The following is a 25,283-nucleotide window of genomic DNA, read 5'->3' on the forward strand; positions in this document are numbered from 1 at the left end:
TGGGAGCACTGTGTAGCAGTCGCATTGCACTACTCATTAATCTTTTCCAGTTATCCACAAAAAATCCTTGTAACATTCGTCTTTCTTTCACAAATAGAAGAATAAAGAAATTTAGATGGCTCTACCATAACAAAATGCTAAGCCATCAGGGGTAAGGAAGGTCACTGCCAATTAATTAAAACATTTTCCACACTATAGCATACTCAACTACAACATCCAATTTTAATAAATGTCATAAGATCCATGAAAATCAGAATTCTTGATATTTATGAAGTTACATCTAAGTTGCACGAAACGCCAAAACGTCACACACACACACACACACATATATATAAGTGAATAACACATTATCTTGCAAGAAAAAAGGGAACAAGACCCATAGATGACAATTTAGAAGGAAAAACAAGTCTATATTAACTCAGATGATTACATGATGGTCAAGTTTTGGAGTTTCGGCTATGGATACGGGCCCGAAATGCCGGGTTCCTAGAAGTTTCATGCAACATAGAGTTACATGTATTGCATTTGGAAATAATGATTATTGTCATAATTAAAATTTAGCAAGTCTCCCTTGTTTAAAAACTTGCTTTAATATTTCAATCATCTAAATGGTTTCTTGCGAAAAGTTTTGTAAGACTTCCACCCAGATAGATTGAATCAAATATAATATCATTAATCCAATTTGCTATTATCTGTATTCTGCTAATAGTAACCACACAGATATTTTACATACTATAAACACTGATGAGACTTGCTCTAGTGAACGGTTAATATGTTTTTACTTTTCTCCTTTGCACTCTAACATTATCTTTCTTGGATGACTTCTAAATTGATCACTCAATGTTAAGTTATGGTATGTTCTATGCTTAGAGCAATTTACTTTTCTTTCTTATTATTATTCATAGATTAGCAATCACATGTGCATAAGTAAAGTGCAGATAGAACATTAAATGATCAACAGAAAACAAGCCAAGACAAGAGACACAAGATGTGGTGGCTAGCCAAGGATAAACCCCACAATGTGTGGGGAAACCCTTTGATCAAATATTTTTTTATCTTCAATAATTCAGCAGAGATAAATAGTACAATAAATCTGATTTATATCAACAGTAGCAAACCCTAGATCAGCAGCATCAGCATTAGCAGCTTCATTATCAAAACTAAGGCAATTGATATCTCGCAAACCGACCGTCGAATCGGCTTGATTCCACCACCAAAAAATGCGGCCTTCAGAGGAGGTCCAAATGGACCTACAGCGCAGTTTAGAAGAGGAGGTTTGATGGTCAACGCTGGTCAAAGTTTGGATCTGCAGTTGCAGCTTCAGGTTCAACAGCTTCCTTCCACATGTGTGAGAGAGAGTGTCTTTTCTGCGCAGTAGAGAAGAGCTTCTTTTCTGCACAGGAGAGAGAAAGAGAGATGTGACGAGATGAGTGAGTGCAAAGAGGAAAAGTCCCCCTGTATTTATACACAACTGTTGATGTTTGAATAGATGCAACTGTTGGGCTTTTGAGCCTACATGAGTTGTAGGTCGGCTTGATAATAATTCCATAATCAAAATAAATTCATATCTCAATAAATACTTATCGAAATCGGATGATCTTTAGATCAATCCTACACCTCTCGACGAGAGAAATCTAATAAAGATATTATCATCCATGAATAAGATGACCCACATGAAGTTTTGCCCTAGTTTCCAATTTTAACACTCCCTCTCAACTAGGGAGAACTTCATCTGCAATCTGTCTGTCGGTCGCTACTATTCATCCACAAATGCACTGCCCTATACAGCCTGACCCTTGCCCTACTATGCTCTATTCTGCCTATTCTGCTTTGTCTTGTTCTGCCTTGTACTGATCTGTACTGCTCTGCTCTACTTTGTTCTATTCTGCTCTGCTTTTGTCTGAATTATGAAGAAGAAGAAATGATCAAGGATGTATCATACTGACTCAAAGTCAGTTTCAAAGTATGTACCACTGGACCTAGACCAGTCTCAACCAACCTGAAGTCAACGTCATAGTGAGTACAACTCCTACCACTAGTCCCAGACCGGTATCATCCTCCACTGACTCAAAGTCAGTCTCAGAGTACGTCCCATTGGTCCCAGACCAGTCTCAACCGACCCGAAGTCAGTGTCATAGTAGGTACCACTCCTACCACTGGTCCCAGACCATTATCGCAGTCTCAAAGAGTGTACCACTAGTCCCGGACCAGTCTCAACCAACCCAAAATCAGTCTCATAGTATGTACCACTCTCACTGGTCCCAGACCAGTACTGCACTGACCCGAGGTCAGTCTCAGAGTATGTACCACTGGTCCTAGAGCAGTATCAACCAACCCGAAGTCAACGTCATAGTGGGTACAACTCCTAACACTGGTCCCAGACCAGTGTCATTGATCCCAGATCAATGAAAGTCATCCAAGCGCAGGGAGTACAGTAGATACAGCGATGCGTCCATCGATACCACTATGGTCCCTAACTTCATTTCCCTGCTCATTGATCAGATGAGAGGTACTTCCCATGAGTCCCTGACTGCATGGGTAGGATGCCTTGACAAGAGAACTTAATCAATCCTGTCCTCACAGGAGAACTAATCATCCTACTACACAATCGCCATAGAGAACACATCATCCAGGCCTCACAGGAGAACCAATCATCCTGCTATATAGTCGTCATGGAGAACACATCATCCAAACCTCACAGGAGAACCAATCATCCTGCTACATAGTCGTCATGGAGAACACATCATCCAGACCTCACAGGAGAACCAATCATCCTGCTACATAGTCGTCACGAGGTGTACAGGTACACCACCAGGGATAGTGAATCACCCTGTGGTCATATGTCGCTCCAAGAAGTACCCCACACCCCCCCGGAGCTCCCAGAGCTCAATGCATCATACAGGACCCTCATCGGAGGGTCTTTGAACAACACCAAGTTGTTCTCGGAAAGTCAGGAATTTTACTTTCCCTAGGGGCTTTGTCAGAATGTGTAGAAATTTCTCATTTCCCACCCCGGTTTTCAGTTTTTCCTTATTTCTCCCATATAGTTAAATGCCCTTTCCCATAACCATACATTCAACAAGCTGGAAAAAAATAAATATTGTTGAAAACACAAATTCTGGAAATTTTGCAGAATGCTGGAAATTGCAGAAATAAAAATCAGCAGTAATAAACAGCCATTAAAACACATTTAAACACTGAGATTTTTGGTCAACTTGACCCTGGAAAAACCCCCTACAACTCTTGGGGAAAACCAGTTTGAGAGCTCTTCTTTATTTCTGGAAAATGCCTTTTTACAGTAGGAGAAATGTTCAGCAAAAAATCAACAAACAGACTTTTACAACTTATCTCAGCCTTGCTGAAACACCGTTGCTGTTACACCGTTGCTGTTGCTGTTACTCCGCTTTCAACTTTGCTGTTACACCGCTTTCAGCTTTGCTGTTACTCCGCTTGCAGCTTTGCTGTTACACCGCTTTCAGCTTTGCTGTTACACCGCTTCCAGCTTTGCTGTTACTCCGCGTTCAGCTTTGCTGTTACTCTGCGTTCAGCGTTGCTGTAACTCCGCTTTCAGCTTTGCTGTTACTCTGCGTTCAGCGTTGCTGTAACTCTGCGTTCAGCTTTGCTGTAACTCCGCTTGCAGCTTTGCTGTTACTCTGCGTTCAGCGTTGCTGTAACTCCGCTTGCAGCTTTGCTGTTACTCTGCGTTCAGCTTTGCTGTAACTCCGCTTGCAGCTTTGCTGTTACACCGCCCAGAAATCTCCCTTGCTCTCTTGCTCTCCTTCTCTCAATCTGCTCATGAAAGAATGAATGATCTTTTCCTCCTTTTCCTCCCTTAACCCAACCCTAAGTGACTTTTGGGTGATCCCTAAATCCAATGGCTGAAATAGATTTAGATCAATGGCTGAGATTAAATGCTCATTTAAATCTCACTTTCTATTTTTTAATTCACCCCACTTTAATAAAGACCCACTTAGTCATTTATTTCCAAAGTCACTTTTCCTTTCTAATTTTTCATTGACTTTATAAAAGTCACTTTAAAATTAGACTTAGTAACTTTATCACTTAAAGTCACTTTTAAATTAGATTTAACTTTATAAAAATTATAAAGTTACTTTAGGAGAAAAATTAAATTCTTTTGGACACTTTTCCCTAGGCCAAAGATCAAAGCCTAAGGGAACCACCTGTCCTCCGGTACCAAATTTCAACAGAATGTAGGCAACCTGTTCATCTGCACCGATATGTTGGAGCTTGATAGCTCCCCGCTGCACCATATCTCGAATATAGTGGTACCTGATATTGATATGCTTGGAGCGATCATGAAATACAGGATTCTCTGACAGACGAATCCCACTGTGGTTGTCACATAGGATCACGGTGGTATCCAATGTAAATCCAAACAGCTCACTGAATAGCTTTCGCAACCAGACTGCCTCACATGAGGCCATACTAGCAGCAATATACTTTGCTTCGACAGTGCTCAAAGCCACGGACTTCTGCTTCCTGCTCATTCAAGATATCGAAGCAGATCCCAAGGAGAAACAGCACCTAGAAGTGCTCTTACAGTCCTCCACATTGCTTGCCCAATCAGCATCAATGTATCCAAGTAGTCTCACCTCTCTGGCAATGTATCTTAACCCATAAGTGATTGTGCCATGAAGATATCTCAACAGCTTCTTGGCACTAATCCAATGTATGTGGTGAGGTTCAACCATATGTTGACTCAACGTGTTGACTACGAAGCATATATCTTGGACAGGAGTTCACTAAGAACATGAATGCTCCGACGAGTTGCCAATACTCGGTGGCATTTCGTAAAACAGGTTCAGCAGCACTACCGCTTAACTTCTTGAAGTCAAGCTCCATCAGGGTAGTTACAGGCTTGCAGTCTACCATACCAAATCTTTCCAGAATCTTCACCACATATTTTCCTTGAGATAGGAAAATTTCCCTTGGCTTCTGCCACACTTCAAGTCCTAGGTCCTTCATTTCAAATTCAGAAGCCAACTCCCTCTTACATTTGTGAATGAGAGGGTCTGCACCTGTTAGAAAGAGGTCATCCACATACAGCACCAGTGTGAGAGGCTTGTCATCTTCAACCTTAAAGTAAAAGTTAGGATCGGCTTCACTCCTAGTGAATCCCAGCTTCATCAAGTAGCTATCGATGCTCTCATACCATGCTCGGGGTGCTTGCTTCAACCCATAAAGAGCCTTCTTCAACCTGCATACATAAGATTTTCGATCATAAATCTCAAATCCTTCGGGTTGCTCTACGTAGACCTCTTCTTTGATCGAACTGTGCAAGAACGCGGTCTTGACATCCATCTGATGTAGGTTCCATCCTTGTGAAGCCACAAGGGCTATGATCGAGCGAATGGTCGTATATCTGGCAATAGGTGCAAATATCACATCATAGTCTATACCTTCCTTCTGGGAGAAACCACGAGCAACAAAAACGACCCTTATACTTTTCAGTACTTCCATCTGCTGCATGCTTTATCTTGTAAAGCCACTTAGAAGTGACAATTGTCTCGTCCGGGGGTTTGGGAACTGCTTCCCAGACATCATTCTTCATAATAGACTCATATTCTTCGGTCATAGCATTCTTCCATACTTGATGCTTGACAACATCTGAGAATGATGAAGGCTCATTTTGTATGATCGTGCTCATGATGGTCAGGTATCCCTGATATCTGTTAGGTTTTTTACTTTCATGGAAGGTTCCTCGGGGTGCAGCATGTCCTTCAGCATCATCAAGTAGCCCCGTAAGCCATGTAGGCCTCTTCCTAGAAGAGGAAGGCTCAGGTGTATAAATAAGATCCATAGGTTCCTCCACATCAGGCATTGTTACATCATCTACCCATAGAAACTTCGGAAGTCTTTGATTATGGAGCATGGCACGGACAGCTTCCAGAATCGTACGATTCTTCCTTTCCGCCACACCATTCTGCTTAGGAGTATGTGGTGTAGTAGTCTCCCTCTTAATGCCAACCTCAGGGATGCCTAAGTGAACCAACTGTAATATATCGGAGGTCTTGCTTTGGCTTGAGGGGAATGGTCCCGTTTTGAGCTTTCCTTCGGCACATCTTGGACATACACCTTCTATCTCTACTCGGAATTCAGGCATCACCATTTGTCTTACATCGAGTAGAGCTTTATAATGAAAGTGGGCAAACCTCCGATGCCAAAGTTCGGACTGAAGGGATGTGTCATAAGACATGACACCCAGCGGACTTCCACCAACCTGATATAATGAATCAACTCGAAACCCAAGAGTGAAGGCATCTTTAACATTATTTTCGATACACGTACCATGCCATTGTTGAAGCCTGAAGGTCACCTTGTAGCCTTTGTCTTTCGTTGCTGAGATGGACACCAGGTTCTTTTTGAGGTCAGGTACATATAATACATCCTGTAAGTGGATCGTATTACCTTGATTCAATTTGAGAGGGACATTGCCTACACCTTTCACGAGATATTTCATATTATCTCCAAGGATAATTTCCAAATTCCAGGTTAGTTTCTTTCTCTATCAGATTATGGAGAACTTCTTTGTAACTAGTGAAATGCCTTGAGGCACCACTATCAATGAGCCAAATTCCCATTGAGTCTGAAGGAGCAGAGGTAGATAGAGCAGCTGGTAGATAATATTCATCCTGCTTATTTTCAACAATGTTGGATTCATACCTGTAATTTCTAGCCTTCTTGAATGGTTGTCCTCTTCCTTGATTTCTAGCATTCCACCTTTGCTATTGAATTTTCTATTCCTTTGATTGCCATGAGAGGGATTTTGATCATCGTCCCGGTGTGAGTCCTTTCTATCAGGGCACTCCCTTGGATAGTGACCTTCTTTATCGCAAATGTAACATCGTCCTTTTCTTGCTCCCGTAGGTCTAGCTTTTCCTTTTGATTTAGTCCCGGAAGTGTTTCTTTTCTTAGCATGAGAAGAAAAGGCAGCAGGAGGACCTTTAGGCATGGGCATTTCTTGCTCTTCTACCCTTGTTTCTTCTTGAATGCATCCATAGTTTTAAAAACCGGCCACAAAAACCGGTAACCGGTCAAACCGGCCAGTTAGATAGCTGGCCGGTCCGAACCGGCCTAAAAAACCAGGTCAGCTCCCTCCTGTGCCCGAAATTTGGCCCTAACTGGTAAAAACCAGCCGGTTCCGTCCTAAACCGGCCGGTTTATGGACAGCCCACCGATTAATGACAAAAAGCGCAGCGGTTTTGTGGTTTAGGGGTTTTGGGGGGGAGGGAAAGGTATTTTCCCTCCAAAAACACCCTCACACTTGCTATAAGAGACCCCTCTCACTCTCATTTGTCTCACACAACTGATTTGGAGTGTTTGTGAGTGTTTGTGAGTTTGTTTGTGAGCTTGGAGAGTGTGGAGTTTTTGTTGAAGTAGTCATCTTGGAGTTGAAGTTGGAGCTATTTTGGAGATAGTGTGTAGCTGTCAGTGGAGTTGCCATCTTCAAGAGGAGGCTAAGGGAGCTAGTTTGCATTTCCAGGTAAGGATTTGCACTTGATAATTCCTCATTTGAGTCTGTTGTCCATGAATTTTTTTTTAATGTGTTATACTTATAAACTTCTCACTTCTATGATCTATCATGTATGCTATAAACTCTCTAGCTATATGCTATCAAATTTTGTAGCTTGAGCCTTGCATGTGCATTTGTTTTCCTACATTTATCTTTGGTTTTCCATTTTGCTTAGCTGCAATTTTTTTTTAAATGGCAGATTTCTTTGCAAATTGTTATTATTTCAAGCAAACATGGCTCCAAAAGGAAAGGACAATGCATGGGTTCATTGTGATGTAATTGATGGAAAAATGATATGCAAATTATGCCATAAATCTATTGGAGGTGGGGGTATTCTTAGGTTGAAACAACACTTGGCTGGGGTAAGAGGCCAAGTAAAGCCATGTGATGCACCAAAAGAACTGTTAGGTCCTATTAGGGCAGAATACATTGCCAAGCTTGAAAAATTTTATGAGGATAAGGCTAGGGAGAAGGCCATCCAAGATGAAATTGCAAGGAAGAGGGAATTAATAGAAGCCATGAATCTTATGAAAGAGAGTGGGTATGATGATTATGAGATTCAAGACTCCACTTCTATCCCTTCCACCAATGACCCCTTTCACTATGTTCATCCTTCTGTTGGAGTTGGCCAATCATCAAAAGGAACAAAGAGAGCAAACATCCAAAGTTATTTCTCATCTTCTGCCAACATTGCCTCTTCTAAATCTAATCCCACTTCCTCCCAGCCAAGTTCTCAACCCACTTTGGATCAACATTGGAAAAAACAATGCAAAGAAACTTCTCACCAATACATTGCTAGATGGTGGTATGATTCAGATATCCCATTTAATGCTGCTCGCTCACCTTATTACCAAGCTATGTGGGACTCTGTTATAGCTGCAGGAAAGGGCTTCAAAGGCCCTAGTATGCATGACTTGAGGGGAGCTCTTTTGCAAAAAGAGATATCTTCCATTGATGAGTATTTGGTTGAGTTTAAGGAGTCATGGCTCAAAACAGGTTGTTCCATTATGTCAGATGGATGGACCGATGGAAAGAACCGCACTATCATTAATTTCCTTGTTTCTTGCCCTCAAGGAACCATGTTTTTGAAATCAGTTGATGCATCTGATAAGATAAAGGATGCAATCCTTCTATTTGAGCTTTTGGATAACGTTATTCAGGAAGTTGGGGAGCAGCATGTTGTGCAGGTCATCACTGATAATGCCTCAAACTATGTTCTTGCTGGAAAGATGCTTGAGGCCAAATATAAGACCATATTTTGGACTCCATGTGCTGCACATTGCATAGACCTCATGCTTGAGGATATAGGCAAAGTGGAGTGGGTAAAAAACACTGTAGAGCATGCCAAGTGCATTACAAAATACATTTACAACCACTCATGGGTATTGAGCCTAATGAGGAAACACACTGGGGGCAAAGAGCTTGTTAGGCCTGCAATTACAAGATTTGCAACTCACTTCCTCACGTTGCAATGTCTCAATGGTCAACATAAAAACTTGCAGAAAATGTTTTCCTCTGAAGAATGGTCTGAATCTCGGTGGGCTCGTAGACCAGATGGAAAAGACACCAAAAAGAAAGTGTTAGACACTTATTTTTGGAAAAGGTCTGTAGAGCTTGTGAAAATTACCGAGCCCCTTGTTAAGGTGCTAAGGTTGGTGGATGGGGAAAGATTGGCCATGGGCTACATTTATGAAGCTATGGATCAGGAAAAGGAGCAGATACGGGCAGCTTACAAGGACAGGTTAGCTAAATATGGCCGTATATGGGAGATCATTGATAACAGATGGAACAATCAACTCCATCGTCCTATACATGCAGCCGGGTATTTTTTGAACCCAAGGTATCACTATAAAAATCGGCTAGGAGATCAGCATGATGGGGAGGTCAGAGCTGGATTGATTGATTGCTTGGAGCGCATGGTCCCTAACCATGTAGACCAGTTGGAAATACATAGACAGCTTACTATTTTCAATATGGCAAGTGGTACTTTTGGCAAAAACTTGGCAAAGATGGCAAGAGATGTGGACCAACCAGGTAAGCAGTTCCAATTTCCATTTTGTTTTTCATTTCAAGTTAAAATTGTTTACGTTCTTTACAATTCAAATTATAAACTAAGTTACTAATTATTGTCTTTTTCTTTGCAGCACATTGGTGGGAGTCATTTGGTGGCCAGTGTCCTCAATTGCAAAGGTTTGCAATTAGAGTCCTCAGTCAAACTTGCAGTGCTTCAGGTTGTGAGCGCAATTGGTCTGTTTTTGAGCGCATACACACGAAGAAGAGAAACTGTTTGGAACAAAAACGGTTAAATGATCTTGGTTTTTTTGCAATACAACCTTCGACTGAGGAGGAACCAAATGATGAGCAAATCACCTGATCTAGATCCCATTGTGTTGGACGATATTGATCCAACATCAGAATGGGTGGAGGAGCCTGAAGATCCTGTGTTTGAGGCTGATTTTGATATCGACATGGCTTTAGCGGGGGATGAGGCAGATTATGTGGCGGCATCAGAACCAGGATCAGTAGCGACATCAAGGAAAGGCAAGGAACCTATGGAGGGCACTAGTCGTGCAGGTCGACAAACTCGTGCTTCCATTAGGTCCACTTCTATTGTCATTGGTGGCATTGATACTGATGTTGCAGATCAGGCTGAGGCAACCTCAGACTCTGAACCAGATGATGTCTATGTAGCTCCTGATGATGATCCTGTGTCTAGTAGTGGTGATGGACTTGATGATTGATCATGTGTACACTGTAGACTTGTAGTAGGCCAATGGCCTCATAGCTTGCAACATTGTTTTTGGACTTTATAGGCCATTTAGAGCCTCATTTCTTATGTATTTTGCTATTTTGTCGATGATATGTATTGCACTCGGTGCCATTTTGATATATTCACCTTTGCATGGTATATAAATGAGCAAACTTTGCATATTTTGTCTCTATTGGCTTGGAATCATGGTTTTACATCTTAAAAATAGTTTTGTTTCATTAAAAATTAATTATTTAATGTATTTTTTTTGAACCGGTTCGTTTAGACCAAACCAGTCCCGGTTAGACCGGTTCCGATCGGTAAACCGGTTCATTAGGTGGACCGGTCCGGTCACCGGTTCCGGTTTTAAAAACACTGAATGCATCTAGCCATTAATTCCTTGAAACCAGGAATTACATTATTGTTAAGAAGAGTAGTCCTGAACATGTACCATTCGGATGGTAATCCTCCAAGAGTCGTGAGTGCCATTTCCCTATCAGTGATAGTCTCCCCAACAGATAGCAGATCGTTCTTGATTTCGGTAACTCTTAAGAAGTATGCTTGCATACTCTCATCTTTACTCTTCTTAATTTCCTTCAGCTTATTTCTAATAAACAAAACTTGATTTGCATCATTAACTTTAAATAAACTCACCAATCTATCGTAGATTTCCTTGGAGGTGTTCAGGTCACAAATGTAGGCCACCAAGTGCTTATCAATCGAGTCCCAAATGATCTTCTTTGCTTTGACTTCTCCGGTTTTCCAATTGTTTCTCGCAGCAGCGGATGCATTTGATGGAGGCTCAACAATATTGCCTCTCACATGGTCCAACACTCCTTGATCTTCTAGGGTTAGATCGATAGACATCTTCCATCCGTGATAGTCAGCTTTCTCACGGAGCTTGTCCACGGCAGGAAAAAGCGATGAGGACCCCATAGTTCTTTTAGGATAGCCTTCCCAATCTTCTCTTCGATGATTGCTCTTGCTCTTGCTCGGGCATTGTCTTCACCTCAGCTCTGATACCATGTTAAGTTATGTTATGTTCTATGCTTAAAGTAATTTACTTTTCTTTCTTATTATTATTCATTGATTAGCAATCACATGTGCATAAGTAAAGTGCAGATAGAACATTAAACGATCAACAGAAAACAAGCCAAGGCAAGAAACACAAGATGTGGCAGCTAACCAAGGACAAACCCCACAATGTATGGGGAAACCCTTTGATCAAATCTTTTTTTATCTTTAATAATTCAACAGAGAGAAATAGCACAATAAATCTGATTTATATTAGCAGTAGCAAACCCTAGATCAGCAGCGTCAGCATTAGTGGCTTCATCATCAAAACTAGGGCAGTCAATATCTCGCAAATCGACTGTCAAATCGGCTTGATTCCACCACCAAAAAATGTGACCTTCAGAGGAGGTCCAGATTGACCTACAACGCAGTTCAGAAGAGGAGGTTTGATGGTCAACGCTGGTCAAAGTTTGGATCTGCAGTTGCAGCTTCAGGTTCAGCAGCTTCCTTCCACGTGTGAGAGAGAGTCTCTTTTCTGCACAGTAGAGAAGAGCCTCTTTTCTGCGCAAGAGAGAGAGAGAGATGTGATGAGATGAATGAGTACGAATGAGGAAAAGTCCTCCTGTATTTATACACAACTGTTGATGTTTAAACAGATGCGACTGTTGGGCTTCTGAGCCTACATGAGTTGTAGGTCAGCTTGATAATAATTCCATAATCAAAATAAATTCATATCTCCATAAATACTTATCAGAATCGGATGATCTTTAGATCAATCCTACACCTCTCGATGAGAGAAATCTAATAAAAATATTATCAGCCATGAATAAGATGACCCACATGAAGTTTGGCCCTAGTTGCCAATTTTAACACTCAAACTTAGTGATAGTAACTAGAAGAACATGAAACCATGACACAATGATTTGATTACGAAGTTCGACCAATTTGGACTACGTCTCTGGGACCTGCTCAACAGTGGAGAGGCCTTCATTCATTAAGTGGCACAAAAAGAGATAAAAGTACAAGCAACATTCTTTCCAATCCTTATACCTCCAAGTTGGAAGATGGACGAAGAATGCAGAGCCTAGCTTCAGAAACAGACAGTACCATTGAAATCCTAGCGAAAAATAATGCAAAAATGCCTATCCAAACACCCAATTTGGATAATCGGGCCTTCTACAACTTCTCGAAACCTCCTTACTGCTCAAGGCGAGGTCCCGACTTGTTGCCAGGGTCAGGGCCTGCTGTACAATGAATTCTGCATTAATCGATCAGTCCTCTCTGCCTTTCTCTGACACAGATGGTCCTTTATATAAGCTGGCGGCAAAATCCCTCAATACTCGGGCAGTTCCAAACAAACGTCAAAGTTTAGCAAGCGGGCATTTTCCAACAGAGGTTCTCGAGGCCCTGAATAGTATGTGGCAACAACCCTTACAAACATGGAAAGACCCCTTTAACTGCGCGCTGAACTCAGCGGCTTTTTACAATCGGCATTTCCCCGCAATCGGTGGTTTCATCGGTGTAAAAACCAACCCATACATCAAACGGCCTACGATACGGCAGACCCGCCAGGAGTATTAAACATAACACATAAAATCTCGGGTCCGGAAACCCCATCGCAAATCGCAATTGGCATGGAACCGGAGTTGCCACTCCATGCTACTACTCCCCTTCTATGAACTGCGATTCCGACATATATTGCATCGCAACTAGACTTCGTCAAGGCTAATTCATAAACACTGGATCCCCTCTGATCCGTGATAGGTGATATCGCAATCGCACCCGGGATCCTGTTGAGGGCCGATTCAGAAACACTTTGCCTTTTTGTGATGAGTGATTGCGATTTGATCACATCGCAGCCATAACTCCCCTGGGCCAATTTTCTTTAAGTCACGGCCTCTTCCTCCTGCGATATGCGATATGCGGGACCAATGGCAGCCTACCACTTGGCGCTCCCCCATTCGCTGAGAGTGCCTGTCATGTCATCTCTGTTGATTTGGGGTAGCATCAGATGTGCTCTGGCCACGAAATTTGGTGGAGAGGCTAAGGCACATGAGATCTCCAATACCCAGAAAGGGTTTGGGCAGATTCTAAACAGTTTGGGAGATATTAAAATAATTAATATTTTTAATGGAGTCCCTAAGTCTAAACTAAGGGAAATTAAAATATTAATGTGAATTAATATAAAACTGTGTTAAAATGGTCCAAAAGTCATGGATCAAGCCAGATCTAATCTTAGTTGTTGATTAGAGACTTAATCTCTGTCGTTGATCTGTCAACGAGAAAAGTATAAGAGGACGCTTGAGGGTCACTTGGAAAATACACCAAGAAATCAAGATTTCGACTTTCTGGGGTTGGGTTCACTGAGAAAGTTGAGAGAGTGATCTGGAGTTGCAGCTGAGGGGCAGTGAATACAGAAGCAGAGAGGCAGATATAGTGTTGGAGGATTAGCACAGCGGCTAGGAAAGCTGACGTAGAGGGCAGAAGCTGGAACTGTCAGGAACAACCGAAACTGTCAAGAACTGTCGGAACAGCCAGGAAAGCTGACGCAGAGGGCAAAACCAGAACTGCTAGGAATAGCGGAAACTGCCGAGAACAATCGGCAACTGCCGGAACTTTCGGGAAAGCTGACGCCATGGACAGAAGCTGGAACTGCTAGGAACAGCCGGAACTGCTAGGAACTACTGGAACAGCCAGGAAAGCTGATGCAGAGGGCAGAAGCCAGAACTTTTGGAACTGCAGAGAAAGCTAACGCGGAGGACAGAAGCCGGAACTGCTGAGAAAGCTGACGTAGAAGCCGAAACTGTCGGGAATAGCCGGAACTGCCGGGAATTGTCGGAACTTCCAGGAAAGCTGACACAGAGGGCAGAAGAGGTTAACGCAGTCCCTAGAGGCTGACGCTGGGGTTTTTCGTGGGGCGGATTGGAGCTAAGGAGTTGTCGGAGTGTTTATCCGGGGTTTCAGCCAAAGCATCTGTCTCCGAAGGAGAGGTACTACTACCGAGATTTTTCTCTGTTGGCTAAGCCAGATTTGGCACCCAGATTGTATTTTGAAACTTCTTAATAAATCAAACCCTCAGATAGCTACACCAGTTTTCTTGCATTGGGTTTTTCCAAGGACATTAGTCCAAAAATAACGATGTCATTTGTGTGCTTGTTTCTGTTTCCTTAAGTTGATGCTCTGTAATGTGTTGAGCATGTACTTGTGTTTATTTTCAGTATTTACATGGTAAATAACTTGTTAATTAATCAGAACAAGTAGGAAGGAATAAATCAGAAAGTACATGGAGAGTTTCTAACTATTAGACTTAGAAACTTCAATATGGTATCAGAGGGTGTTGCAGATCACTTGAGCACTGGGGACATCAGCCGAGCAGAGTAGCAGCAGAAAACAGTTGTCCCAGGGGACAGAAGTTGTTCCTAGCAGCAAAACAGCAAGGTAGGGTGATGCAATGCCTACGTCATCCAGTTCAGGCCAAGAAGAGGCTGCACAGAGCCTGAGGGAGGCAAAGACATGCTCACGAAGAGCCACACAGAGGCCAGGTGAGCTGACGCAGTTGGCTTAGGGAGCTAGTTTGTCAGTGTTGGGACAGTGCAGAGCCTAGGATCTCTCACCTTCAGGTTGTTGGGGTTTAGAAGGTTGTGGATAAGTTGCAGAGTGGAGATGGTGGGGTTTTGTAGTCAGAAAAGTACCTAACAGGGTAAGGCCAAGGAGGAGAGAGTTGCTACCGAGGGTTTCTAACCGAGAAATCTAGATCAATGTTGAAGTTTCATAGACAATCAGAGCAGGGGGCATCTCGACATCGGCAAAAGGATTTGCAAGAGGAAAATCGAGGCTCAGAGGGAGTCACATCGAGAACTTCCAGGAGGAAAGTAGAAGAGCAACAGAATGGCACTACACAGAGTAAGAGACCATGACAGACTAGACGGAGCCTCAAACTTCGTAGTCTGGAAGGCCAGAATCTTATCCGTACTTGACAGAAATCGTGTCAAGCACTTCGCCTTGAAGACGATAACAGTCCCAGTTGACCCAGCTGACAATAACAAGTATGAGGAAGCAATGGTGACGGCCAAGAGTATCATTCTTGACAGGGTCAAGAATCATATAGTACCACATATTGCTGAGAAGAATACGGCACGGGAGATGTGGGAGGCCCTGACCAAGTTGTATCAGCATACTTCCTTGCAGAGGAAGATGATCATAGAAAATCAACTACGGTCATACCAGATGCAGAAGGGAGAACAGATTGACACCTTCCTCGGTCGATTGAAGGAGAACCGAGATCAGATGACTTCCATAGGGGCCACACCAGATCCATAGTTGATGGTGAGAACAGCCTTGAATGCAGTCTCAGAAGACTGGGAGGTGTTTGTCCATAGCATGTTGGGCAGGGCGACCCTTCTAGATTGGGAGGAAATGTGGGCGGTGTTGAAAAGTATGCAACAAGAAATGCTAAATTTAGAATGTGCTAAAAATAGACCTGCTAAAAATAGCATGTCTAAAAATAGCAGTTTTGCCAGTGAGGTCATTGGACACATTGGGTGAGAGGTGAAACTGCTAAAAATAGAAAGTTTTAAAAATAGCATTTCTGGGTCCCTTCTTATTTATAGCAGTCCCTAGTCTATATATAGGAAGTAAAATTAATTTTGGTCTTAACAGCAGTTTAAAATATTAATTAATTAATCTCCATGAATTAATTAATTATGAAAATTAAACTTGAAGTCTTTGTGAGATCATGCAATTATTTTCTCCCTTGATTTAGGAATTTATCCCTTCATTAAAGGAGATAAGGTTCAGTTCTATAATGAGAGAATCAGTTAACTTAGTGCTTACTAGTCAAGTCCAGTTAGATTATTTTAACAAGTTAAAATAATAAAATATAGTTTGTTAATGCTTGCATGCATGTGACAACTATTATTTTAGATAACTGAGGATTCACTCATGGATAACTGTTGCATGTCAGTTCTCTCATAGACCCAGTTGAGATCAGATGTGGTATAGTGTACTATCAGATGCTTAACTATTTCTAGTAAGTAGTTTTTGCATGGTTGAGGAACTAGTGTTCTCAAGGAATACGTAGTTGGACCATTGGTTGTTTTTGGTATGTTGGAATTAATAGCATATGCTTTTGCTATTATTTCCTAAGCAAACTACGTAAGGACCATAGGGAAAGCCTATATAAACAGGGCTTGGTTGGTTCATGAGACATATCTTCATATCTTCATAGTTCATTGAGAAATGAATAGCTTGAGAGCTAATTCTTTTTGTATTGTGAAGAGGATTTCCACTTGATTGATAATACATGGTTGGGGTTTTATGTTGGTGCTTTCCCCTGGATATATCTTGTGTTATGTGTGATTAATTCTCTTGATCAGTTATGCATGTTTCTACTTGATGTTGCTCATGATTTCGATTATGCTTCCGCTTAATGTTTTGTAGAAGTAGAACAAGTATTATGCTTTAGGACATTGCATATATCGGTTTGTAACGTTGTTCTACAGGTGAAATTTCTACATGGTATCAGAGCACAAGTGATCAAGCAAGAACAGTATACTAGCATGAGGAATTCGAAGTTTCTTATTCTTGATATAGATCACAAGTTCTTATCACATCTATTTCATCGATGGCGTTCAATGGTTTGAGGCTTGAGTATGCCCTTGATGGCAACTCAAACTATATAGCTTGGAAGGATCGCATGGAGGCAGTTTTGGAAGATAATGGGCTTAAGGATTTCATTGATCAAGAAGTCCCTAAGCCTATTGACAAGACTGAGTTGGTGGAATGGGGTAAGTGTGTGGCTAGAGCTAGGAGAATTCTCTTGGAGGGTGTTCGAGATCACATAGTCTCAAGCCTCCATGGGAAGGAGTCTCTGTTTGCAATGTGGAAAACATTGAAAGATTTATATCAGAATAGCAGTGATCAAAGGAAGTTGGCACTGAAGGACAAGCTTCGAAAGATCAAGTGTGAAAAGGGTGACTCTATTTCTACATTCTTGAACAAGCTCACCACCTGCAAAGATGAGCTTGCAAGCGTAGGAGTCACTACAGCTGATGAGGATATGGTGAGTCTAGCACTCCTTGACCTTCCTAAGAGCTGGCATAGCTACCAGGACTCAGTGGATGGAAGGGACAAACTGCCAGATTGGGAACGACTACGGTCGGATTTGATGCAGGAGGAGATCAGACGGAGCACCAGGGATGGAGCTTCTTCATCAAAACATGATGATGAAGAGAACTTGGCTTTAGCTTCTAAAGCTAAGAAAGGAAAAGGGAAGGCATCCCATTCCAAGTCTTCTCAAGGAGGGAAGAAGTTTGACAAGTCGAAGGTGAGATGCTTTCATTGTCATGAGTTGGGTCATTATGCTAATAATTGCCCAAAGAGGAAGTCCAAGAAGAAAGGTTCCTCCAAGGAATCTAATGACGGTGCACTAGCTTCACAGTTTGAGATGGATTTGTCGCTTATTGCATGCATGGTTTCATCCAGCATGGGATGTGTTTGGTATTTGGACAGTGGAGCTTCTTTCCACATGTCAAGTGACAAGAATCTTTTCAACACTTTGGAGGAGAAGGATCTCCAAATACGAATTGAAATGAGCAATGACAGAAAGTACTGTGTCTCGGGTAGAGGTACAGTTATGTTTCAGAGGGAGCATGGTTCTCCCCTCACTCTTTCTAATGTTATGTATGTACCAGGGCTGAAAAAGAATCTTGTGTCTATTGCTATGCTTGAGGATAAAGGCTATGATGTAGTCTTTAGTTTGGGAAAGGTTTTCCTAAGGCATATCGGCACTGGACAGACCAAACAGATTGGGATTCGAATTAAGAATCTCTACAAGTTACAGGTAGAAGATTGTGCTGCTCTCAGTTCCAAGGCAGAAGAGGTGCATGGCCAAGACATTGGCGAGTTATGGCATAGAAGACTGGGCCACTTGCATCATGGGGCCTTGAAGATCATGCAGCAAATTTCTACCAGATTACCCAAGTGCAAACTGGAGCAGACAAGCACATGCAAAGGTTGTACTCTGGGTAAGTATGCGAAGGCTTCCTTTCATGATCGGGATGGTAGAGCAGGAGCAGTTCTGGATCGAGTTCATTCAGATGTATGTGGGCCCTTCTCTACAGCCTCCACCGCAAAGCAAAGGTACTTTGTTATTTTTATAGATGATTTTTCTCGTAGATGTTGGATCTACTTCATGCAAAAGAAGGATCAAACCTTCTTGAAGTTTTGTGAGTTCAAAGCTTTGGCAGAGAAAGAATCAAGGAGGAAGATAAAGGCCTTGCGGAGTGATAACAATGGAGAGTATGTTTCCCAGCAGTTTAAAGACTTTTGTGCTTCAGAAGGAATTAAACGGGAACTCACGGCACCTCATAACCCACAACAGAATGGGGTGGCCGAAAGGAAGAACAGATCTATTGTGGGAGCAGCTCGAGCGATGTTGCATGACCAAAGCCTACCACTTCATCTATGGGCTGAGGCATGCAATACAGCAGTGTATCTTCAGAACAGAAGTCCTCATCGTATTTTGGGGATGAAGACACCTATAGAGGCTTTTTTAGGGAAGCGGCCAGATGTGAGTCACTTCCGTATCTTTGGATCACCAGTTTACTGTCATGTGACCAAAGATGCTCGGAAGAAGCTAGACCCAACAGCTGAGTTGGGAATACTTGTGGGGTATACGGATACACCTCACAACTATCGGGTGTTTCTGCCTGCCAGTCAGAGGACAGTAGTGCGCAGGGATCTGAAGTTCGATGAGCAGCGAGCCATGCGAGAGTCACTTGAGAGGGAGCTCAAGTTGCATGGTGATGATGAGGAACTACTAGTTCCTAAGGAGGAGGAGCCTCCTGATGATGCGGAGTAGCCGCATGTAGAGATTCCAGTGGTGGAGATCACCACTATTGGAGAGTCTTCCAGAGAGGGGTGAAAACGCTCTCGGGAAGCTGACAGATTGATGCAGGATGCAAGAGAGAATGTGGGGCAGCCATCCTCTCATCGCAAACAGAGGAGATCTCCCGATAGATACACTGGCTACATGGCCCTAGTTGGGGAGTGTGTAGCGACTGAGCCTTCTTCTTTTGAGGAGGCAGTGCAACAACCAGTTTGGATGGATGCGATGGTAGAGGAGTATGATTCTATCATGAGGAATAGTGTATGGGATGTTGTTCCTAGACCGGGGGACAAGTCAGTGGTTACTTCCCGATGGCTTTACAAGGTAAAGCAGGCAGCTGATGGCAATATTGAGAAACATAAGGCAAGATTTGTTGCCCATGGTTTCTCACAGGTTGAGGGGATTGACTATGATGAGACTTTTGCTCCTGTTTCAAGGTACTCATCAATTCTAGCACTATCAGCACAAATGGGTTTCGAAGATCCATCAGATGGATGTGAAGACAGCTTTCCTCAATGGGGAGATTGAGGAAGAGGTATACATTGAACAGCCCGAAGGATTTGAGACCTTCGATTGTGAGTCACATGTGTGTCGGCTCAAGCAAGCATTGTATGGGCTGAAGCAAGCACCTCGTGCTTGGTATACCAGGATCGACAGCGATTTCACCGGGTTGGGCTTCACCAAGAGTGAAGCGGATGCGAACGTCTACCACATCATTGTAGATGGTAAGCTATTGATTATTGTACTTTATGTCGATGATCTGATTTTGACAGGTGATGATGAGTTGATCAAGTCTTGCAAGAAGGATCTTGCAAGAGAGTTGGAGATGAAGGACATGGGCCTCATGCACTACTTTCTAGGCATGGAGGTGTGGCAGAGAGATGGGGAAGTATATGTTTCTCAAGGCAAATATGCCAATGAGATACTGAGGCACTTCCACATGGATATGTGCAAGCCCATGGAGACTCCTCTAGCAGGTAACTGGAGGAAGGAGGATGCTACTTCAGGTGAGGTAGTAGTTGCTACAATTTATCGGCAGCTTGTGGGTTCACTCATGTATCTAGTGAACACACGACCAAATTTGTGCTTTGCAGTGAACCAACTGAGTCAAGCTATGGTTCAGCCAACCAAGTTATTTTGGAAGGCGGCAAAGCATGTGCTGAGATATCTCAGAAGCACTACACAGTATGGATTATGGTACAAGCAGACAGAGAGAGTGAAGCTCCAAGGCTTCACAGATGCAGATTGGGCAGGTAGCCCATCAGACAGGAAGAGCACTTCTAGAGGGATTTTCAACCTTGGGTCAGCTGCAGTTTCTTGGTATAGCTGGAAATAGAGATCAGTTGCACTTAGCTCAGCGGAGGCAAAGTACATGGCAGCAAGTCAAGCTGCATGTGAAGCCATCTAGATGCGGAAGATCCTAGTGGGATTGTTTGGTCAGATGATGGATATGACGGAGATATATTGTGATAATCAAAGTTGCATTAAACTCTCTGAGAATCCAGTGTTTCATGACAAGTCCAAGCATATAGATATCCGCTATCATCGTCTACGGGATTGTGTAGTCAAGAGGATCATGATGTTGCAGTATATTTCGACCTAGGAACAGGATGCAGATATTTTGACAAAGGATTGTCAAAGGGCAAGTTTGAGTTCCATAGAGACAGGATCGAGGTTGCTGATAATCCCTGAGAGTGTTGAAAAGTGTGCAACAAGAAATGCTAAATTTAGAATGTTCTAAAAATAGACCTGCTAAAAATAGCATGTCTAAAAATAGCATTTTTGCCAGTAAGGTCATTGGCCACATTGGGTGAAAGGTGAAACTGCTAAAAATAGAAAGTTATAAAAATAGCATTTTTGGGTCCCTTCCTATTTATAGCAGTGCCTAGTCTATCTATAGGAAGTAAAATTAATTTTGGCCTTAACAGCAGTTTAAAATATTAATTAATTAATCTCCATGAGTTAATTAATTATGAAAATTAAACTTGAAGTCTTTGTGAGATCATGCAATTATTTTCTCCCTTGATTTAGGAATTTATCCCTTGATTAAAGGAGATAAGGTTTAGTTCTATAATGAGAGAATCAGTTGACTTAGTTCTTACTAGTCAAGTCCAGTTAGATTATTTTAACAAGTTGTTAAAATAATAAAATATAGTTTGTTAATGCTTGCATGCATGTGACAACTATTATTTTAGATAACTGAGGATTCACTCATGGATAACTGTTGCATGTCAGTTCTGTCAAAGACCCAGTTGAGATCAGATGTGGGACAGTGTACTATCAGATGCTTAACTATTTCTAGTAAGTAGTTTTTGCATGGTTGAGGAACTAGTGTTCTCAAGGAATACGTAGTTGGACCATTGGTTGTTTTTGGTATGTTGGAATTAATAGCATATGCTTTTGCTATTATTTCCTAAGCAAACTACGTAAGGACCATAGGGAAAGCCTATATAAACAGGGCTTGGTTGGTTCATGAGACATATCTTCATATCTTCATAGTTCATTGAGAACTGAATAGCTTGAGAGCTAATTCTTTTTGTATTGTGAAGAGGATTTCCACTTGATTGATAATACATGGTTGGGGTTTTATGCTGATGCTTTCCCCTGGATATATCTTGTGTTATGTGTGATTAATTCTCTTGATCAGTTATGCATGTTTCTACCTGACGTTGCTCATGATTACGATTATGCTTTTGCTTAATATTTTGTAGAAGTAGAACAAGTATTATGCTTTAGGACATTGCATATATCGGTTTGTTCTACAGGTGAAATTTTTATAGGCGGCTCTTCACCAAGAAGAAATCAGGAGGATGACCAAGACGGGAAGCAACAACAAGAGGATCAAAATCAAGGAGGAGGTGGATGTTGCCCTAGCATCTGAGGGTAAGCAAGAAAAGTGGAAGAAGGACCTCTCCAAGGTCAAATGCTTCCACTATGGGGAGTTGGGTCATTATGCGACCCAGTGTTCGAGGAAGAAGAGCAAGGGAGAGGCTTCCGAGACCAAGGCAGCACCAGCAAGGGCAGAGAAGGAAGTGGAGACAGACAATGTCTGTGCCATGAGTGCACACACACCACTTGAGCAAAAGTGGGGAGACATCGTGTTGTAGTCAGGAGGACTACAGAAGATGAGAAGCAGGATCCTCGAGGTACCCAACCTCTTGGATTATACCTGGCTATGGGAGCCCCGAAGGGGAGTGTCAAGACTGGCGGATGTCGGTAGAGACGGATGAGGATTGAGCGGCAGAGAGAGATATAGTGCAAGATTCCCAGGACAGCGCGAGGCTAGCAGGCTGCAACAATGCGAGAGGCACGGAAGTGTTGCACCAGTGCAGGATGGCACAGAGAGGTGTGCAACGGTGCGAGATGCAGGGAGTTGTTGCAACAGCACAGAGGTCAAAGAGGGAGCACTTGTCAGCGACAAAGGGAGCTTCAGCATCGAGAGTGTCTCTAGTCTGACAGAGATGTCAGAGTTGGGAGATCAGTTACTTCTCAGTAACTGAGTTGCAGTGCAGCAGTTAGCAGTGGCGGTGCTATGGGCAGCACGATGCAGCATGATGAGAGGGGATGCAGTGCAAACGCAGCAGTGGCAGTGGCAGTGGCAGGGCCATGGGCAGCAACACAGATGTAGAGGGAGTTGTCGTACAAATGCAGCAGTGGCAGTGGAAGAGCCATGGGTGGCAGTAAAGGATGCAGCAATACAGATGATGGGCAGTAGGCCTAGTATCAGGGACCAATGTCGGATGATCAGAGTAATATTCAATGAGGAGTATTGCTAGAGCACAGTGCTCGCTAAAAGGGAGTGTTGATTTGGGGTAGCATCAGATGTGCTCTAGCCACGAAATTTGTCGGAGAGACTAAGGCACATGAGATCTCCAATACCCAGAAAGGGTTTGGGCAGATTCTAAACAGTTTGGGAGATATTAAAATAATTAATATTTTTAATGGAGTCTTTAAAGTCTAAACTAGGGGAAATTAAAATATTAGTGTGAATTAATATAAAATTGTGTTAGAATGGTCCAAAAGTCACGGATCAAGCCAGATCTAATCTTAGCCATTGATTAGGGACTTAATCTCGGCCGTTGATCTATCAACGAGGAAAGTATAAGAGGAGGCTTGAGGGTCACTTGGAGAATACACCAAGAGATCAAGATTTCGACTTTCTAGGGTTGGGTTTGCTGAGAAAGTTGAGAGAGTGATCTGAAGTTGCAGCTAAGGGGCAGTGAATACAGAAGCAGAGAGGCAGAGATAGTGTCGAGAGGATCAACGCAGCAGCCGGGAAAGTTGACGCAGAGGGCAGAAGCCGAAACTCCCAGGAACAGTGGAAACTGTAGGGAACTGCCGGAACAGCCGAGAAAGCTGACCAGAGGGCAGAAGCCGGAACTGTCGGGAATTGCCGAACTGCCGGGAAAGCTAACGCAGAGGGCAGAAGCCGAAACTGCCCGGAACAACCAGGAAGGCTGACGCAGAGGGTAGAAGTCGGAACTATCGGGAACAGTCGAAACTGTCAGGAACTGCCGAAACTGTCGGGAAAGCTGACACAACGGGCAGAAGCTGGAACTGCCTGGAATAGCCAAGAAAGCTAACATAGAGAGCAGAAGCTGAAACTGTCGGGAACAATCGGAACTGTCGGGAAGTGTCGGAACTACCAGGAAAGCTAACGCAAAGGGTAGAAGTGGCTGACGCAGTCCCTAGAGGCTGACGCTGGGGTTTTTCGTGGGGCAGATTGGAGCTAAGGAGTTGTCGAGTGTTTATCTGGGGTTTCAACCAGAGCATCTGTCTCCACATGAGAGGTACTACTGCCAAGATTTTTCTCTGTTGAGTGAGCTGGATTTGGCACCCAGATTGTATTCTGAAACTGCTTAATAAATCAAACCCTCAGATAGTTGCACCAGTTTTCCCGCATTGGGTTCTTCCGGGTCCAAAAATAACAGTGTCATTTGTGTGCTTGTTTCTATTTCCTTCAGTTAATGATCTGTAATGTGTTGAGCATGTATTTGTGTTTATTTTCAGTATTTACATGGTAAATAACTTATTAATTAATCAGAACAAGTAGGAAGGAATAAATCAAAAAGTACATGGAGGGTTTCTAACTATTAGACTTAGAAACTTCAACAATCTCCTCCTGCCCCCTGTTCAAGTCAAACACAAACTTTGACTTGCTCTAACTTCTTCATATCAACTCGGATTTGACTGTCGTCCACACTGTTGGAATCAAAATGACGAGCACTTCGATTTGATGCTAAGTTTATCCAGATTCTGCCACTTTGAGTTTTTGAGCCTTTTACCATGCCACTGGTACTTTCTAAAGATCCACCTGAATCAATCCTCCCCACTAAGAGCTTTTAGACCTCCAAAAGCCTTTTCAATCAACTGGTAAGTGAGGAAATTGATCCCTCACTTTCTCTTTCTCCATCCATTGAGCTTTACTCGGATGCATTCCTTTGAAGCCAACACGAATGTACTCCACATCTCCCCGTCGTGAAGTTCTGGTTTTCCGGTCAAGTATGATATCTTCGAGTAACTTAGATAGACACTCTGGTGCAAAATCATCCACTGTAGGAATCTGTGCAACCTCTTCGGTATCCATAATCAATGGAGGTTCATAAAGCTTCAGGTTTTCAACATTTATCGAATGGTTCTCAATTTCTTCCCTTCTCCCTTCATTCTATCCTTGCTAATGTGGAGCCATACATTGTCCCCAACTTGAAACTGATGGTCAACCCGGTGCTTATCATGTCAAACTTTATACCAAGCCTAACTCTTCTCCAACTGCTCCTGTACTGCCTGATGAATCACATGTATTCGTTGAATAAACTTTCGTGCTTTGTCCCTATCATCTCGTCCATTTCCATCCTCATCTTTCCCAAAGACCATGTCTAAGGGATCTCTTGGTAGATAGCCAAAACATGTCGCAAACGGTAAGCTCTGTGTAGATGAATGTGTTGCTCGATCGTATGCATGTTGCAAATAAGGAAGTTGTTCATCCCACAACTTGGATGTTTTCCACAATAGCCTCGTAACAAGTGTACCACAGTGCGGTTGACGACCTTTGTCTGCCCATCGGTCTGTGGATGAAATGTCGTACTTCTTTTCAACTT

General features: G+C 42.7%; 1 protein-coding gene across 1 annotated transcript in view; it reads right to left on the reverse strand.

The window, feature by feature from the left end:
- Positions 1–25,283, reverse strand: part of LOC149224623 (putative serine/threonine protein kinase IRE4) — a gene marked incomplete at its 5' end in the record, with an annotated part of 486,106 nt that overhangs the window by 321,804 nt on the left and 139,019 nt on the right. The window lies entirely within an intron of this gene.

Source organism: Pinus tabuliformis, chromosome Q, assembly GCF_031772625.1.
Source record: "Pinus tabuliformis cultivar Carrire ecotype Pingquan chromosome Q, CPIR1, whole genome shotgun sequence".
NCBI lineage: Eukaryota > Viridiplantae > Streptophyta > Pinopsida > Pinales > Pinaceae > Pinus > Pinus tabuliformis.